The sequence below is a fragment of the Pinus tabuliformis genome, chromosome 8 (genome assembly GCF_031772625.1).
Source record: "Pinus tabuliformis cultivar Carrire ecotype Pingquan chromosome 8, CPIR1, whole genome shotgun sequence".
Taxonomy (NCBI): domain Eukaryota; kingdom Viridiplantae; phylum Streptophyta; class Pinopsida; order Pinales; family Pinaceae; genus Pinus; species Pinus tabuliformis.
The window spans coordinates 905,506,335-905,520,525 of record NC_142294.1 but is presented as its reverse complement, the minus strand read 5'-3'; positions in this window follow the sequence as shown (position 1 = coordinate 905,520,525).

Genomic DNA, 14,191 nt, shown 5'->3' with positions numbered 1-14,191 from the left:
TTCCTTATGAAGTGAGCAAGATTGTAACTTCTTGCATTCCTTTTGTGGTCACCGATGATAGTGTTGTAGTCTTGGGGATTGAGGAAGGTTCCCTTATAGATACATTAGGCACTGTGTCACTTACTTCCTGCATTTACAATGAAATTGTGGAACTATTAAGAACCCAACCAAAATATGAAACTATTTTTCATATCTAAAATAATGATCCTAAACATAACAAATGAAATTATAAAAATAAAAATAAAAAATTTACCTGTTGATCTGTTGCAGGAGCTACACTCTCCAACAATGACATTTCCCATAACTGAATTTGTTCAATTATTTCTTGTCTGATTTGAACATTTGCAGGAATATCTGGTAGGAGCCTTAACATTCTTGTTTGTGAGTCTATAAGACTCCTCAAAGAAACTTGTTCTGGTCCTGGTGGGAGAATGCTGACTAGACCCACATTTGATGTAGAGGGAATGTTATGGGGTTCTTGTCTAGGTGTAGATGGCATAACATGACCCTCTATACCAACAGATTGTGTAAAGGGCATGTTATGGGGTTCTGGTCTAGGGATAGATGGCATAACATGACCCTCTATACCAACAGATTGTGTAAAGGGCATGTTATGGGGTTTTGGTCTAGGTGTAGATGGCATAACATGACCCTCTATACCAACAGATTGTTTAAAGGGCATGTTATGGGGTTCTGGTCTAGGTGTAGATGGCATAACATGACCCTCTATACCAACAGATTGTATACTTGTTGGAGTCACCCTAGAAACTTCCTGCAAGGCACAAATATAATATAATAAGATGGGATAACAGATGAATAATGTTGAAATATATAACTAGGTTCGGTCTTCATAATGACATATCTAATCACAATTCTATGTAATTTATGTAAAAAAAGGAAAAAGAAGATTATTTTTGTTATGACTGAGGCATGGGTTTCATGAACACATGAAGAAGCAAGTCCCATTATAGAATGACAATATCTCAGAAGACTCATTAAAAGAAGGTCATGAAGGTGGCAAATGATCAACGAAATGTAGTGTAAAGTTGCAAATAATCATGGCAACCAAAATACTAATCAGTACAGATAGGTGTCCATGAGGTATGTATAATAATTTTCTTTTAAAGGGTCCATCATAAGATGTAGTAGGGTTGAATTTATGGGTTTATATTTTAAGAAAGACCCTAGTATTTAGAAACCTTAATATTAAGGTATTTGTTCCCTATGATTTGATTTCTAGGGCACGGGATAAACTCTAGAATGACATAAAGGGAAAAGAGTATGATCTAATGTTTGAATTTATGAAACCCTAGAAAATCCTCTTGATTACATAAAAACCCTAAAAAAGTAACTTGACATCATGTTTTGGAATAAAATATTGCTTGGGTTACTTGTTAAAATAGTATTGTATGTACAAGAAGAAAAAAACAGATGGGGTGATCCATTTGAAGGCATGATGTAGCTCTTCGTAACACCTCATAAATCATGGAGTCGTTGTGCAAAAACTTTATTAAATATATGCCCTAGATTTCTCAACAAATAACATAATCAAACTCACATAAATAAATGGTTGAATCTTACATCTTGCATAACATTATATGTATATGGGGGCATTAACGATCCCTGCATGCCAACATTGGTTGTATTGAGGGGCATAAATGAATCCTTCTAGCCAACAAAATGCACGCTTAGTAAAAACACAAATATTAATAAATATATATAGTGAAATAAGTTAACTAAATGCACAAAAATATTGAACAAGTTTTACCACTATCATTACCTTAGATGTTTTATAAGGTGTTATAGGGGTTGGAATCACTTTAGCAATTGCCTGCATTCCACAAACATAAATTAGCATAATATAATAAGGAATATAAGACAATTGAAAATATAAAAGACAATATTCAAGCTTACCTCATGCATCATCGTAGCGGTGTCTTGCCCTTGTGCATTTGTTAACATTTCCATGAAAGTAGTGAATATCATTGAACCCCCCATGGTAGCATCAATAACACCCATGGGTACATTCTTAAAAAAACACATAATAACATAAAAATAAGAAAACCTTGATCAAAAAACCGATAAGAAAATAGAATCGGTAACACCAAATATGTGTTGAGTGAGCATTGAAGATCTGTCCAACACTTTGAGGCAAGCTTATCAGAGTGTTCTGACAAGCATTTAACTAGTCACAAACAAACTTTTGAAGTATCATTTTAAAGTTATTTTTTAAAAACAAATCCAACCTCTAACTAAATCAACAACATAAATAATACAAATACCAAAAGCAACATAAGAAACATAAATACCTGGTCTGCCATTTTGTATAGAATAATGTAATAGAAATCTACGAAGAAAAGTTTATGGACACTCGTTAGGATCATTACATAAATAAATGTTGAAATATATGACAACGTGTAAAACCATAAAATTATTCTAAAATATGTTGGTTTAAACTTCTATGCATGTAATACTAATTTCATTGAGGAGTTCTCTGGATTATATTACAAAGGGTAATGCACTGTCTTAAATTGTTGTCGCATAATGCAAAGTAATCTCTGTAGAATATCTCCTTGCTGCCTATAAACATTACTTCACTATCTGATTGCAGCCACAATCAACTCCAAACCAGACCTTGCTTGCCTCAAAACCCCAGACCATACCTCGAGATGATTTGCTGCCACATAAAAACCTTAGGGGTGATTCGTTGCCACAAACAATATGTGAAATCAACATTTGAAAAGCAATGCATATGAAGCATATTAAGCATGCATGGAAACTACTAATCGGAGTCCAAAGAATTATTATGGTAGATGCAGCGATATGGTGTGTTGCCTTAGAAGAGCACCAATATGCAATGAAGAACCCTGAAATATGCTTGGAAAATGAAAAGACATAAAATAATGTAGAGCACTGGTGGCAGAGAGGGTATTTATTTTCTTCTGAATAATTAGCAAGGAGCTGGAGATGGAGCTGCTAGATAAGGTGGTTAAATGTATGTCGGAAATAGTGAAAAAGCCAGAGTTTCCCGCGGCCGACTATCCAACAGGCTTGAATTTTAAGCTTCAAGATTTTGAAGAGACAGTCCTATTGCAGCAACAGCAGAGGGGGAAATCTCAGATATTGGGGATAGTGGGGTTAGGTGGCGTAGGAAAGACAAATTTTGCAAAACATTGAAAAAAGATGAGATTTTAGCCATGTTTTTCATGTGGCCCCATACCTTTTAAATTTGACAAATATATTTGGTGTAAACATGTTGAAACCTTTGCACTACTCTATTAGGAATGGAAAAGAGTATATATCAAGAATAGTACATACAAAACAACTAGTACCAAAATGATAATGTTGATGTCACTAAGTTCTAAACATTGAAAATAGATACAATGAAAAGACAAACACCTAACTCAATCAATATTTCCATACTGTTGAAATATATGTCCCCCAAATCTAGACTAGATGACCTAAATTCACTACCCAGTGATAGATAGAGAAATAGGTACTTTGAGGCCAAATGTTTTAAGGAAAAACTAGATGATAACATGGGTAAAAGTATGGAGAATATTGTGAACCCATATGTTAGAAAAATGAGATAGGGAAACTTGTAGTAGAAGTAGTGTTGGTAATCATCCAGTATGAACGTCACTAATAAATTTAGCTCCGATTGTACTCAAATGTTTTTATAAATATCCTCCATAATATTCCAAGCAATTTAATAAAAAGTTTTGAGATCAGAACTAGTTTCAGAAATCAATTTCAAGAGACAAAATCCAATAGTCATAAGAATAAAAAAGATAGTCCAATTCCTTCCTTGTATTTGGGGATTAACACTATCTTCAGGTTGAAATAAATTTACATTTTTCCAATTCCCAAGTGAAATTTCAGATCCATGTTAGAAAATTTGTAAACTCAGATACATCTAACCAGTATGATGTTTTCACCAAAAGAGCCTAGGTTCCTTCTACAACATTCATGGAAATGAGATGAGCCATCATCTATTTCATGGCACATTAAATAAGGAAACCAACACAATCTCATGTAAATCAAGATCTAGAATGCACCTAGACATAGGAAACTCAAGGATGAATATCTATCTTGAGTTCACACAAATGGTCGATGTATGCATTATTGTAACTCTAAATATTCAACCTAAATTTAAATAGATTTGGCTAATGTATATGTTAATTTATAGAAATGTACTTCAAAGAAAACCCAAGTGCCTAGAGAGGGGCTGATGACATAAAATTGAAAACCCAAATCATGGTTACAATACTTAAATATAAAATGCTATGTTGTTTAGTTTGAACATATAAAGGAACTTACAAGCATATCTTGCATGAGAAGTGTGGGAAGAGGTTTGAAAGAGGGAAATATGGCATCATTTAAAACAATTCTTTTCTCAGAAACCACTGCGTGCAGATTGTTGCATCTTTGAAGCTCTCCTCCTTTCCATTGTCCAGAAAACTTCATAAACCATTTTTTCCATCTATACATAACCATCCTGAGAGACGACAATAAAGATGGGAATAGACCTTCCATGTACTACCAACTTCAATTCTGCCCATTTTGTGTTGAACTCATGGAAGACCGAGAGGCCAAAAAATTGGTGCAACCTAATTTTTAAAATGGGTTTATGAGCAAACTACAGAAAAACCCACAACAGATTGAGAATGAGTAGTTATGTAAGTATAAAGGTCCCCAGAATACAAGGTTCCCTTTGATAAACAAAACGAAACCTCAATACCCTTCGAGGGGCCAATAATAATGAAGAAAAGCCACCAGAAATTTAGATTGAGATAGTAAATTGGATTATCACAAATTTGTCTCGTAATCCACGATTCAACTGTAGCAAATTATAAGTTTTTTCCATGGAAATAAATCGAGTACTGCTGGAAACACGAGAAAGAACTTGTTGACTCAACAATAAGGTAAGATGAACAAAACACATCCAAAAACAACCAACTCCATTGAAACTTTTCGAGAGGACACACGGGATTCTGGGGGGCGTTGCTGGTCTGTAGTAGCATATGTAGGAGGATCAGCCTCGTGACATTTTTCTAACATTTCCCTGAAACGTTTCATGACCTCCTCATACTTATTAGGTGGATCAAAGCCGTGGAATTTATCTAACATTTACCTGAAAATCCTCATGATCTCTTTATACCTATTGAGCGTAAAATGGGCCATCATTAAATGATTAAAAGTCAATGTACTCAGTGTCATCTCAACCTCGTAGATGGTTTTCAGCATATTGAACCAGGCTTCCATGTCCAACCTAACAATGAGTGCTCAAAACTATGTTATATGTAACGAGATTCCATATAACACCAGGTTATTTAATAAATTTACAAAGAGAAACAACATTATGCCCTAATAAACATTATTTCCATAAATTTACACTCAAATTCAGGACGAAAGGGTTAAATGTCTGTCGGAAATAGTGAAAAAGCCAGAGTTGCCCGTGGTCGACTATCCAACAGGCTTGAATTTTAAGCCTCAAGATTTTGAAGAGACAGTCCTGTTGCAGCAACAGCAAAGGGGGAAATCTCAGATATTGGGGATAGTGGGGTTAGGTGGCGTAGGAAAGACAACTTTTGCAAAACATTTCTTCAATATGAAGAAATCAGATTATCACATATCCTGCTTTTTATTTGAAGTTAGAGATAGTGCAGCTAAAAACTCTTTAAATTCGTGGCAGAGAATACTTCTTAAGGCCAACATCTTTGCAAGGGAAATACATCAAATTGAACGGAAAATACCTATGGAAAATAAACCCTTTGCTGTCTTCCTTGAAACTTCTAGCTCATGAGCTTCGAGTTCCTTTGCAAAATAATAGTGAAAGCCCCAACATATAAAAACTGAAACAATTTAGCGCCAAAAAGATTTTCGGCCTCTACACCAAACAAGTTTCGGTGGTTTTAGCGGCCTTGTTTCCATTTTAAGATGGCCTAGCCCACTGTTTCCTGCTATTTCCCCCGTATGTCTCCCACTTTTCATAAGAATGAGGGTCTTAATATCTATCTCCCTCCACCGACGAACGAATAAATGAGTATGTACTCTGCGGCCGTTGGGCCTCGTGCCCTTAGTTCCCATCACAGAAACCCTAGTCTCGTGGCTTTAATAGATCAATAGCTTAACCCAAGCGCATTCTTGGCAACAAGACTGCAATTTCATAACCAAAACCAAAAGTCTGAAAACGAGGAATTATTCCTCTGAGTTCGGCCCAGTCCCTCTGAGTTATTATAACAAAACCCTCAGCCTTAGGCCAGAGAAACCTTTTAAAAATACATTACAGGGATAGTATTCCGTCCAGTTCACAGATGAAGGATGTTAACTAATATCCCTAGCCTAGTTCGACAAACAAATTACACATACCTGGTAGTGGGCGCCAAGAAACTGGTAGACCCAACCGTAATTCGGCATGACTCCGAAGACCCACACCATAGCCAACCAGGGTTGCACATTCAAGTAGAAAACAAGATGAGTATGTGATGACAAAACAAGAGAAAAGCTATAAAACTTAGAAACTATTTATGTTTAACACCTAAAACGAATATGTGCTTACCTGAAGACACTATCCAAGCTGGAAACCCTTTCTGAAAACAGAGACTGTGTCTCAGCGCACATCGTGTTGTACCACTGAAAAGAACCAATTTCGAAGGCAACCAGAAGTGGGCAACTTGATGAAAGGCAAACTGTGGTGAGGTAAAGCAGCGGGTAGAGAACCATAACAGAGAAAGACAGAAGTGAACCATTTGAGGACTCGACAGACTAACCCTCCCAGCTTGACAACCCTGGGAGATCACCTTAAGACACACAATGTACCAGGATCTAACACCACGACCGTTGCAATTGGAAGAGGCCGCCGCATTTGCACCATAGAACCGATCCATATTCCCACAGAATGATTCCAACTGGAGGCTCCCTGCAGGCAGTTGAACCATGCATAACCCTAGGCATACCGTGACAACCAGGGTACCAAGTGGAGGCTCCTTGGCAGTCGAACCATGCATAACCGGCTAGGGGTCTTAATACTTAATATATTTAATTTAAATCTTTTATGTTAAATTTATTAATAACAAACATATATTTAACTTAATTTGATTTCTTATAGGTTTAAGAATGTTAAATTCCATAAGAATTTTAAAATGTTATGTTATTTTACATAGGTTAAGGTTCCGTTTGAAGTTTCTTTTTTGAATTGATTTATTATTGATCTACTAATTGGTGTACTATAGGTATTATTGATCTACTAATTGTTGTACTATAGGTAGTGTATCTATTTTATAGTAAGTAATCATTGTACTATAGGTAGTGTCTAGTAATTTTTTAAGGAGCATTCATCAAAACAAAGAAATCTAATGAACCATAATAAATATCATATTTATTGAAGGGATTTTATCATCATAAATTACCAAAATGTAATTTGAGTGACTAATAAAATTCTACTATTAAAAATAGATAAAAAAAAATTATTCCACATTCATAAACACTTCAAGGTGGAATGTGCTATTCTTTAGTAATTACACCTTATTATCTTGACATCTTTACTTATGTAATGACTATCAATCCTTCACTCTTTATTTGATTATTGTGATTTATTGTAATTGTTTTGCATGTAGGTAAATTATTTAAATAGAAATGCCTCCAAAAAGGAAGGGTCAATCAACTAATTTTTTTTAAGTATATTTTAAAACATCAAAGACTTATAATGTTAAAGATATTCCATATATACCTCATTCGAATGATGATGCTAATGAATATACGAATGAAGAGTATTTTGTTGATATAGAAATTCTTGGCAATAAAAAGGAAGGACACGATGGTGGATCTAGTAGTTCGAGGAGCCTGCCCATATAAATGAGTGAGCCAAGAGAGCCCAAGAGGTAAAACAGAACTAATTGATGTTCTTTTACAACTGTATTACAAAAATTAAAGGTAATCCCCACCGGTAGTGAGCAAGCTTGGAGAAGCTAACCAGGAAGAGGAAAAAAATAAATAAAAACGAAACCCTCCAGGTCCAAAACTAAAGAAACCCTCTTAAAAGGTAGGGCAAGGCAAAAGCACTGTTAACAAGCAAACCCGAATATCTCTCCATAGCTCAGTCTGTACAGGGGACAACATACCTAGAGAGACTGCTCGCTCCATATGCGATTGGAATGCTGCCCCACCTATACAATCAATAGCGCTTTCCGGTCTCACCGCTTCCAAAACCTACGTGAACCATTTACCAAAGTTATGCGGACAATTCCATAGCAAGAAAGGAAAACGAACTTCAAAGAAGAAGTGCCAGAAAATAGACAGGGTAAAGTTTATCCACCTGAAAGCGAGCAAAGTAGACCAAAATCCAAGGTTGAGGCAGCACCTGACTTCCTCAGTATTTGCAGACAGCGGTATGCCTCCAAGCTTCGACCCGAGTAACCCACATCCAGAACAGGAACCCCAAACCGAGCTCCGACGTCAAGGGGCGACAAATGAACCCTCATTCCTTGCCTAGGAGATTGATAACCTGCCAGGAGCGCCTCCAGCCGTTCAATGGAAGGGCATGGTTCCTCGCCGTCGATGAGTGAGAGGATCCTGAGGAAGACAGACACGTCTGCATTGCCCATTAAACAACTTCGCAAAGAGGATTATTCCCATGGGACAGTCGGGGTAAAGATCAAAGAGGAGAGCTGTGTTGTCACACTCTGAATAAGTGAGGATGCAATAGATTTCCTAGTGTTCACAAATATGTATGTTTATTACTTCATCTCATAACTGAAATCTCATAAGAAAATGTGGCACATATGTATCTAAGTTGGGGCAAGAGGAAATAAAGAAATTGAATTAGCCAAGAGTAAAAAAATTGCGACGATATAGTAGCAATAAAGGTTATTTTAGCGAACAACATAGTACCAATACCAACATCGTTCGACAACCTGGTAATTGGGTATTTTGGCTGAAGTCTGAAAGAAGGAACCGGTGAAGTACATTGGTCAATTGGAGGAGCACCAAGGACCACACTTTTTGTCAATGGCACCAAAACTACCATTGAAAGTACATCCAAGAGAAACCAACATACCAATGGGGAAATAAAATATCCATCTTGCATATAAATAATATGTCCAGTAAAGACAAATAACATAGTGTGGAAGACAAATATCCACACAATCAAGTTAATCTATTGTGATAATTTGATAGTCATCCATATAGTCATCCAATATATTTCATAGACTTGTGAGTAGAAATTGCATTAAAGGAGTCGAGAGGGGTCTCCCTTTGTAAACAAGCATCCGTAAGACAAGTCATGACCCAATGTCTAGCATGATTGAGTGGGTCATTGCACAAATCAGGACACAATTTTCTTACATGACAAAGTGGAGATAAGTTCTTATTAGTTAGAGGAAATTATAAGCATGCAAATATAAGACAAATAAATACATAAGCTTCTACTTGAATAAAGGATTTATATTATGTAACGCCCTCCTCCCACATTTACCCGAGATAATCGGTCCACCGGGGTAAACATGTGATGAAGATTATTTAATTAATGGAAAAACCTGTGAGCAATTTTGAAACCAACGTTTCGGACTAGCTAGGTGAGTCCATCATCAGGGTAATGAGATCTGCATTTTGAGAAAGAGAGAGTCAAGAAAATGAGAACCTATTAATAGAAGGATGGATAGATAACCTAGGTTTGGAGAGGTCGGCTAGATTTCAACACTTTATTAATAAATGGATAAATAAATTTTTAATTTTGATTTTTAAGTTTTAATTTAATTAATAATTTTAACCTATATTAAAAGTAATTTTTTAATAGTAGATTGATTTGATCTAATATTAAAAATAAGATTAATATAAACTGAATAAAATCAATTTAATAAATTAATTTAATTAATTAATTAAATAAATTGGTTTTACATTTAAAAGTATATTAATTAATTAATTAATTTTTAAATTTAGTTTAATTAATAAATTTAATTTTTTTAATAAAATAAATTCACTTAAATTAATTTGGCCTAATTTAAAAATAAAATTAATATAAACTCAATGGATTAAATAAATTTTAATTTTGTTATAAATTTTAATCTAATTAATAAATTTAAAAGTAATTTTTGACCTAAATAAAAATAAATTAATATAAACTAAATTTAACGAAAGATTAATTTAATTAATTAATTAATTAATTAATTAAATTAATTTTAAATTTGGTTTAATTAATCAATTTAAAACTATGTTGATTAATTCATTAATTAATTAATTTTAAATTTTAAATTAATTAATAATGATTTTTTTTTTTTTTTGGAATAAAATTAATTCACTTAAATTAATTTGGCCTAAATTAAAATAAACTTAGATTGAACTAAATTTAAAATAAAATCAATTTAAATTAATTAATTAATTAATTAAATTAATTTTAAATTTAGTTAATTTTTTTTTTTTTTTAATTAATTAATTAATAGAATTTGGTTATTAATTTATGCAATTATAATTAAAATTATATATATATATATGTTAGTTGTAATTTATTTATTTATTTGAGCTGTAAATGCTGTATGTGATGAAGAGTTACTATGATATGATTAAACTCCCTAAGTGCAGTTAAGGATGTGGAACCGACTAACCAACTCTTTATAGACCTCCCTCAGGTGCTACAAGACCCCAGGAACCAATCCACTAGTCTCGGCGCCCAACCCTTGAGTTAACCTAGCCTTTCAACCCTATCCTACATCACTTGGTCTATGTGACACTATACCCTACATCACTACATAAATGACACTTCAAGTGATACCTGTAGCCATTATTGCAGGGAAGTTAACTTTTAAAGTGATAATATCTCTCTCTCTTTGTGTGTTTTGAGATAAGTTGATCGTATACCTTCGATAACACTCAAGGTGTTGGGTTCATCTCAAGTGATACCCATAGCCATTATCAGAAGGAAGTTAACTTTTAAAGTGATAATATCTCTCTCTCCCTTTGTGTGTTTCCAAAGAAGTTGACCCCATCGCTTGGATAACACTCAAGGTGTTGGGTTTGTTACAGATGATATTAGAGAAAATTACAACATTATCCTAGTGTTGGAAATAATTAGGCTTAAAGGTTAAAAGTTGCTATGGTTTTTGTTATGGTGATGACTTGTAACTAAACACTAAATTGATTGCATTACAACAATGAAGAAAAGACATAAGCATGTGATAAGAGTACAAATGAAGTTATAATATTGGCAAGGTTGACATCGAAAATGGTTATATTGATTATTTTAAGGTTAGTGTTTCATTTCATTAAAATGATACTGCAAGTACCAAAAACAACAACATGAAATAGGATTGGTGCATGGAATCCACCATCCAAGACACCTTCATTTCAACATTTGCATGAGCTCTAGTCTATTCCAATTCACTTGCATGAGGATAAGTTCGATATATCAGTGGACTAATCAATATGCGAGCTAGTCGTGAGTCCAATAGATGCATGAAATCAGGATTGACACCTCCAATGGGGTGGGTTTAGAGATTCCCATATAGGCTATGATGCCTTATGGGAGTGGACTAGGTCTAGCTTTGTTTTAAAGCTTGATTGCATGAAGACAAGATTGAAGGGTTAATAAAACTGGAGAGTTGATAAGTGTGAAAAAGCTTTTGTTTTCTCTATTTGGACAGTTCCACATCATATAACTTGTTGAACTAGAATGGAATATCCCCATAATGGTATTTTGTTCCAATAAGTGCTCTACTTAATGGATAAGTGTTACAAGAATCAAAATATGACATTTTCTCAGCATACTTGGTTGAAGTTGGGCTATCGAGCTAAAGTAGAGGAGAGGTTGTTCACCCTGCAAAGAAGTCTGAAGTTGCAACTAAATCTGAAGGTAGTCGCTGATTTTTCTCAGGAGAAGAATAAGAAGACTAACAAGTGTCTTGTTCCTTATACACCACACCAACATGCACACAACCATCTGGCCCTCTTCAGTGTTTCCATGGTTATGGTCAGTGTTTTCATGGTTATAGGTAGCATTTAATGTTTATAAACTAATGCTAGCATTAGTTTCAAATCTTGGAAATATGAATCAAATAAATGAATGGAAAAAAAGATATTGTATGAATAATATCAATGATATGGTTTGTCTACCTTGGGAAGAGGCCAAATAAGACCATCAATTATCTTATTGGTCCTCAAAGTTAAATTGATAAATTGATAGGTTGAGAACAACAATCATTTTATGAACATGGTAAAGTTCACAAGAACTTTGGATTAATATGCACAACTACAATCTATGTTTCACTACATTCTTTAGAATTGGTCAGTTTAGTAGAGAACTAGTCACTTTGGTGTTTTAAGGTCAGTTCAATACAAGACCAACCTTAGCCAATCTGAACCACCAAATTAGACCAGTACAACTCTAAAACCATTGGGACCAACCAATTCCACTAGTTCTAGGTTAGTTCCAATAAGAGTGTGCCCTTCTCATCTTCCTCTCAAGTCGTTTTGTTGGATCCATCCAAGAATGGTGATTTGGAGAGTGCCATAAACTGTCGCACTGTTCTGAGCACCTAAGATCATAAGTAGTTAAGCCTTGACAAACAGGAATTTTCAAGGAACTAGTACAGACATCCCAAAACATATTTAGTGAGGACGTGCATGCAAGGAACTATTACAGACCTCCCAAGATAGTTAGTGAGGATGTGCATGACCAAAAAGTAATACTCTTCATCTTCTAAGTTATGTAATAAACAAGTGAAAGGGAGCAAGACATGAAGAGGAAATTCCTACCCTTGCTTTGTCAGGAAAGAGCTAAGAGACTACTAGCAGCAGGTAGCCAAATTTGATAAGTAGTGAGGGTACATGCCTGATACAAAGAAGGATTAATGCAAAGGAGTGTACTAACTATATACATATCATTAAACATATTTCATCCCACATAAGATGCCTTGCATCGTGCCTGGTTAGTCGTAAGATCATGTTGGTCACAACCTATGTAGCTTAAATAAACAAGTGGTATTTCTCTTCATCTTCTAAGCTATGTAATAAACAAGTGAAAGGGAGAAAGACACGTATAGGAAACAATGGAATGACTTTCAGTTCTTGCAACCATGCATTTCGTTGAAGACAGAATGATACAACAACGATAAGCAAACTTTTAAGCTACAATAAGAGGTGTATTTCAAAATATGTGCTTTGTTTTCCATACCTAGCCTCCAAAGGGTTATGCATCAGATGGAGTCTTCATGCGGTCCCGACATTCTATCATACCTTGGGTTCCTTGGTATACTTATTTTTATCCTCACCTCCTTGAGAGTCATCTATCATGTCATCTTTCTTCGTGGCCCCTGAGAGACATAATTGTGTATTTTCAGCGAGAAGTGACCATTGCGGAATGAGGCCCTGGGAGGAAACATTTACAAATTTTTAGCTGGATGAAAGGCACTACTATTGGATGAGGTCGTGGGAGGACACATCTATGCAATTTCAGGATGCAAGGCAGACTGGGTAGTCAAGGGAAAAAACTGCATAGATTCTGGAGACATTGGGTTCGGGTTGAGGGAAGGACATTGGAGGAAACCACTCCACAGTTTTGAATGCTAAGGGAGGTTGGGATTTGCGTGTGTTGCATAATTCCAATAGGCAAGGGAGAATCTTGAGGGTTACGTATGTGAAGTGCGCAGTTCAGGAAAGTTGGTTGAGGCTAGGTTGATAAGGATACTCCGAAATTTGGCTAAGTGTGGGAGAAGTGGAACTGATGTGAACAATGATAAAACTTGACTACGATCACACAATTGAAAACTTAGTGATAAAACATAAACCATCTAGAACATATAACACATACTTCGCTTAATGAAACAACGTTTGTGGCATCTTACGACAAGTGTGGCTCCGATGATAGACTTTGGGATGATGATAGATTGTGTGAAATGAGTTTGAAACATGTCTATGTGGTGAGGACAACCCATTCTCATAAATATTTCCGCTTGAATCAAAACAAACCTCCCTTTGCATGACAAGCGATAACCCACATGCCCAAAGATGACAGATTCTATGTAAAAATAAAAGCATGAATGACTCTTAAGATCGAAAAGGGGAGATTGAGATCATGATCAACTTACAAATAAGTGACTAAGGAACGATTGATCACAATATCCATATTAGGCTCCAAAATTTAAGTGCATGCCAAAATTTTCGAGGGTGTTGCAGCCGCTACAATTGAGACTTCACCTTC